Here is a 6052-nt window from a genome sequence, read left to right as displayed (position 1 = left end):
ATCTGTGAATTAGTACTTTCTACTTTCTACATTTATATCTGTGTCCAAGGGTGCACTCTCCAGTGGGGTATACTACGAAGCACGTTAGACATATCTAGGCTATCTAGACATATCAAGGTTTCACAAAGCCTTGACTCGGGGGTATAAGTTAAGTTCAAACCTTTTTCTTAAGTTCAATCACTTTTTCTGATAGCGTTTTTTCTGAGACCTGACTCCTTAGAGATGTTTTTCTGAGGCCGTTTGGTTTGAAGCAGTTTTATCTGAGGATGACAAAGGTTTTTCTTACGCTGAGGCAGTTTTGTCTGAAGATGACAGAGGTTTTTCTGAAGCTGAGGCAGTTTTGTCTGAAGATGACAGATGTTTTTCTGAGTCTGACACCTGAGTCTGGTTTTTCTGACGCTGATGCAGTTTTGTCTGAAGATGACAGAGGTTTTTCTAACGCTGAGGCAGTTTTGTCTGAAGATGACCGATGTTTTTCTGAGTCTGACACCTGAGTCTGAGGATGTCCTAAAATGAACACCGTACATGACAGATGAGTCAGATTTTGTTTACCTTGATCAGAGGGTGCTGATGCCTATTCCATCGGCACATCAACGGCTAGACCGAGAATTCTCGTTGTGAAATCAAAATTCCACTGGAGCTCCAAGCGGTTTTGTACACGCAGATTTAAGTTACAACACTGTTTACTCACGGTAAAATGTCATTTTTGGTACATAGCCTAGCTAATTTAAATACACTGATGAATGATTGCGTTTAGTGATATACAGTAGCAGATCTAAAGTCCTCAGGGAGACAACCTACATGCTGATTTTATTAAGAGGATATGCACGCGGGGACTCGCGAGCAGTTAGGGGCATCATTTTTTATGATTTCTGAAACCCCATTCAATCGTGCATAGGGATTTTTCTTACGAACCGGAACATGCAAAAATGAACGCATACAAAACGACGGTAGCGTCTATCACACTCTTGATGAGTGACTCAGTTACGTTGTTTAAACCCTTACGGGTAAAAAAACTGCATTGTGTGACAAAACTGCAAGTTTTTTCAATATTTTTGTGCCCAAAATATTGCATTGTGCAGTACAATGTGGGCCTGCGTTGTCAGTCAGGGTCAACTTTTGGTCTTTTGTTATTTGCACAGCTTTATCAGAGCAACTGTAGCCTATGCCTATTGTAGGCCTATATTATTGTTTACACTTTTTTGCACAGCTGTGTTAGAGCAGTCTGAAATCATTCTAATTAAAGCTGGTTGAGTGAATAGAAACACTTAGCTCTTTCTGTTTAAAATATCGATATATATCGTATATCGCCAATCAGCTCCAAAATATATTGGGATATCAGTTTTGGTCCATATCGCCCAGCCCTACTCCTTGTGCAGTTATTTACAAACAGTTATGTGCTGTGTAGCCTACTTTTTTCTTATTTGCACAGCTCTATCTGTATGCCAATTGGTTTATTATATTGGCTTTTAACGGTAGCCTATGTTTTGTGTTACCCTTATTGTTTTCTTGTTGTAAAGCTGTAGGCCTGCTATTGGTATATATTATTGTTTACACTTTTTTGCACAGCTCTGTTAGAGCAGTCTGAAATGAATATAATTAAAACCGGCTGTGTTGTCATAATTGTTGTGTTGAGTGAATATATGAAGCGCTTCGCTCTTTCTGTTTGAAATATCAACATCGTATCGATATCGTATATCGCCAATCAGCCCCAAAATATCAGGATATCAGTTTTGGTCCATATCGCCCAGCCCTACCAAGGACCCCTCATAATCGCAACACATAAAACTTATGTTAATTATGTAGCTGTATAGCCTAGATTAGATGCTGATGTTATGTATTTTAAAAACATAAGTCATGTTAGCAAACTTTGATTTTTTTTAAAGGTTTGTTGTTTCTTTGTCAAATGTAGGCCTATTGTGTTGAACACATAGTGTTTGCTTCACATAACTTTCATTTTGTTGCCGGTTAATTGATAGTAAAATGTTTTGACATATTGATGTAACATATCAGCAGATCAATTGGGCAAATACTGATATTGTAGCATTTTTCGCCATATAAGACAATTTCATATTTTGTAGCAAACATTGTCAGGGACCCCCTGACAATGTCCTGCGGACCCCACTTTGAGAACCAATGGTCTAGTAGATAGTCTAGATATGTCTAACGTGCTTCGTAGTATACCCCACTGCTCCTGACCAGGTTTGGTTGACAGCATAAGACACCATGGTGATTCAGCGACGCTAAAACAGAACCACTTTCGTGTCACAGCATACCCTGACTTTGAGCGCAACACACCTTGCTAACCCACTAATCGAGATTCGTAGTATAGCCCACAGATGTCCATGCTGTGTCAAATGTTTTCCCACATGAAGTTGTCCTACCACAATGTCACGCCCATTTCTGTGAATTTAATTCAGATATTCTGTTTGGAAGGCAGAAACAGGTTTAACTGGTATGTGCTACTGAGTCAAAGTGCAACCTAAGATAATAAACCACTAAGAGACCATTTTGGAAGACCATTTTGGCAAGGGCACAGGGCTGGTCTCAACTTTGTTGGGGACAAATTCCCAAATCCTGTTGTCACAATAACAAAATTATTGTTTCAATGCCATTGTTTCAATGCCAATACCAAGTGATTACAAGAAATACTATCAGCTATCAGAATCAGCAGAATCTTTTTGCAAACAACTCACTTTATTTTCTGGGAGATAAATGTATGAATGAACTGAGGTCACTATTAGGCTATGTATTTCTTTTATCAAGTGTTTCAATGTCATGTTAGAGAAGCTTTAAAAGGGTGTTGACGGATGTTTGAATGTAAAAAATTGTGGTCCATCCTACTTCTCAAAAATCCACTCTATTACAGTTTTTTCTCAATTGCTAACACAATGTCTGAAACCTTGCTCCATTTTCTGTAAACTCTGTAAACACAAAATCTCATCTTCAAGCACAATTTACAAAACCTCTGACTCCTCTTGCAAAATCAAACTTTCGCCTCCAAAACAGTTTTACCTGTGCTTAAAACCAAACACTGCTTTTAAATCATAACCACAAAAAAGAAAACTCATTGTTCAAAACATATAGGGGCAATTGCTCTGTCAGTAAAATAAATGAACGCACAGTAGATGGTACAATACGAAACATAAAAGGTAAATTCCCATTTATGCAGTCAACAGAAATGGTTAGCAATGGCAAAATGCACTGCCTGCTTGCTAGATCAGCAGCATCAGGCCAGAAGTAGCCTATAAAGTTTTTACAGTACTGTACCCTGCATCTCACAAACGTGTCCTTTGTCTCACAAACTTGTCCTTTGTCTTTTCTTGTTCTTTGTTGATATTAACCTAAAACCAGACAAAATCTATTGAGCAGTCAGTACTGTAAACAAATGGAAAGCACAATGCTCAGGGCCATACAATTTGTTTCTTGTACAGTATACAGCATACCATGCTCTGTACTACTGTATACAATAAAAAGGACAAATCATATTTCTTATTCCCACCTTCAACAACATGTTTGCTCTCTGAACTGGCTTATATTGGTTGTGTCACATCATTTGAAACAAGTGAAATCAATTTGGGTAAGGCTATTTGCACCCCTGGTACAATTAGCAGTGTATGCTATTCGTACCCTGGTGCAATAAGAAGTGAATTCTATTCATACCCCGGTGCATACAGTAATGTGTCCTATTAGTACCCCGTCTGGTACAAATATCAATGTATGCTATTCGTACCCCGGTGCACACAGCAATGTGTTCTATTAGTACCCCGTCTGGTACAAATATCAGTGTATGCTATTTGCACCCCTGTGTAGTGTTGTCACGATACCAAAATTTTGACTTCGATACGATACCTGCCATAAATATCACGATGCTCGATACTGAAACGATACTACGGTGAAATCCTAAGATATCTGGAAAAGAAAGGACTCATACCTCCTCCAAGTGTATTGGGTCATTTGTGTTGAATTCAGTGCACTTTTGTAGTGTGCAGGTCAATTCTGGGTTCTAAAATTCTAAACTTCCTACATAATAATTATTTTTTTATAGTCAGTAAAATAGTAGGCCTACTTTGTGTGATTAAGTCCTTTATTGTCCGTTATAGTTCATTTACATTGTGTTTTGGCAATAAAGTAGCTTTAAATAGCCAAAATAGGCTAGATCAAGGTCAGTGTTGAAATGACTGCATGCAAATCACTGAATGCTATGCAGAGGGGCCTAATCTTTAGGCCATCTGATGTACAGTATAGGCTACCCTAGGCCTTCCCGTGTTCATGGGAGTTGCAAAGGGAAAAATGTGAAGATAGTCTTCTTTGCGCCCAGTGTACAAGTACGACGTTCCAACCACTCAGGTCTTCGTCAGATAGGCCTACACCATTACCTGTCGCAATATATCTGTGTGCATTCCTACATTACGTCTATTTCTTTGATAACATGATTTGCTACCACGTAACAATAAGCCGCTATTGTTATCAGGACTCAACACGCTTTGGTGGTAATATGCTGTGGGCTTTAATTAGCGCATTTCGGGTAGCCTATCCAACATCTGGGCAATAATTATTGAACAAATTGCAGTCTACATGCCATGACAAATTAGTACTGACCGAACATGAAATAGATTGTTTACAAGTTATGGTAATGATATTCTGACGTGAACATTGCTTCATCACGTTAGCACCCTATGATTACCTAGCGTTCATGGGCTTCGTAAAAACCTTTCTCCGAGTGAAAACATCATCATTCCGCGTCATTCACGTCACTTAATGTGTGAGTCAGAGGTCGGAAACTGGGGCTAGATTTTGCTAACAGAGTTGCCCAGTTAGGGGCTCGTCATCACTTTTGTCGTCACGTTGTAGTTCGTTTGTAGTCCATGTGGCCTTTCATGTCCAACAGTTTTAATGTGAACTTGGGAATTTGCCCTTTTTATCACTTGAAAAGCTGCATATCTTTCTTTCACGAGCATCTTACACTATATTTTAAGCAAATACAGTTGTTTGTTTAGGATTAGTGAGTGTATGTTTTAACCTTTGTTGTGGCATCCGTGTTTGTCACACATTCGATGGCTAAGCACTTGAACACTTGCTGTCGGAAAAACAAAGTAGCCATGGGGGCGGTCCTTGTCATTCCGAGGTGCTCTGAATGCACCCTTAGGCTACAGCTCGTTATGTCTCGTCAAAATGATTAGCCTACCTCGTTATGTCTCGTCAAAATTCATTGATGAAGGAAGGTTCGCTTTATCCCAGAGAACCATACTCGTTTCACTTAGGCTAGACTAAAGCAGAAGAGAAGAACTTGGCACTAACCATGTAGTCGTGTTTTCTATAGCATATTCGTTAACCTGTCGTTGAACTCTTTAAAAATGCTGGGATATGTCTGCGAGGTGTTTAGCCATGCGTAGCCTAGGCTACTGCTTATAAATGACTTTGAAACATATTTTACAAACGGGCCTCTGTGTACCTGATTGCTTGCCTTCACTATTCCCCTTGATGGCTTGCCTTCACTATTCCCGATGTATCCCATATAGTTCCAGATTTCACTTCACCTTTTGTTTTATCCACAAGGCAAAGGCAGAGTACTGTCGGCAAAGAACTATGTTGACGTTAGCTGCGCACTCACTCACTCAGAGATGCCTGCTTGACACGCCCACTTGCCTAGATGCGTGCAAGGAGCAATGAGAGCAGCAGTTCACACAGACGCAGCAGAACGTTATTATTTTAATAAAGTATCGATTCTAAAAACGTCGGAAATCGTATAGTTTTTTGCGTGAAGGCATCGTGATACCTTTTTAGTATCGATACACCGTGCAACACTACCCCTGTGCATTTATTCTGGCATATTGATCACACAATGTAATAATATATATTCTTTTAAAAACAAGCAACATGTTTTTTTGTAAACAGGGTAACAGGGTGTGAATAGCTCAGCTGTGTAATAGACACTCTGAATAAGGTAAGCTGTTTGCATCAATGTACAGTTAGAAGTGGATGCTATTCGTACCCTGGTGTTTATAGTACTGCATGCTATTTACACCCTGGTGCATGAACTAGCTAATTG

The sequence above is a fragment of the Alosa pseudoharengus genome, unplaced genomic scaffold, assembly GCF_046254945.1.
Source record: "Alosa pseudoharengus isolate Yale_2024_CS ecotype anadromous, Long Island Sound unplaced genomic scaffold, YU_APseudo_1.1 YU_APseudo_1.1_scf_1, whole genome shotgun sequence".
Lineage (NCBI taxonomy): Eukaryota > Metazoa > Chordata > Actinopteri > Clupeiformes > Clupeidae > Alosa > Alosa pseudoharengus.
Note: the sequence above shows the minus strand (reverse complement) of the source record.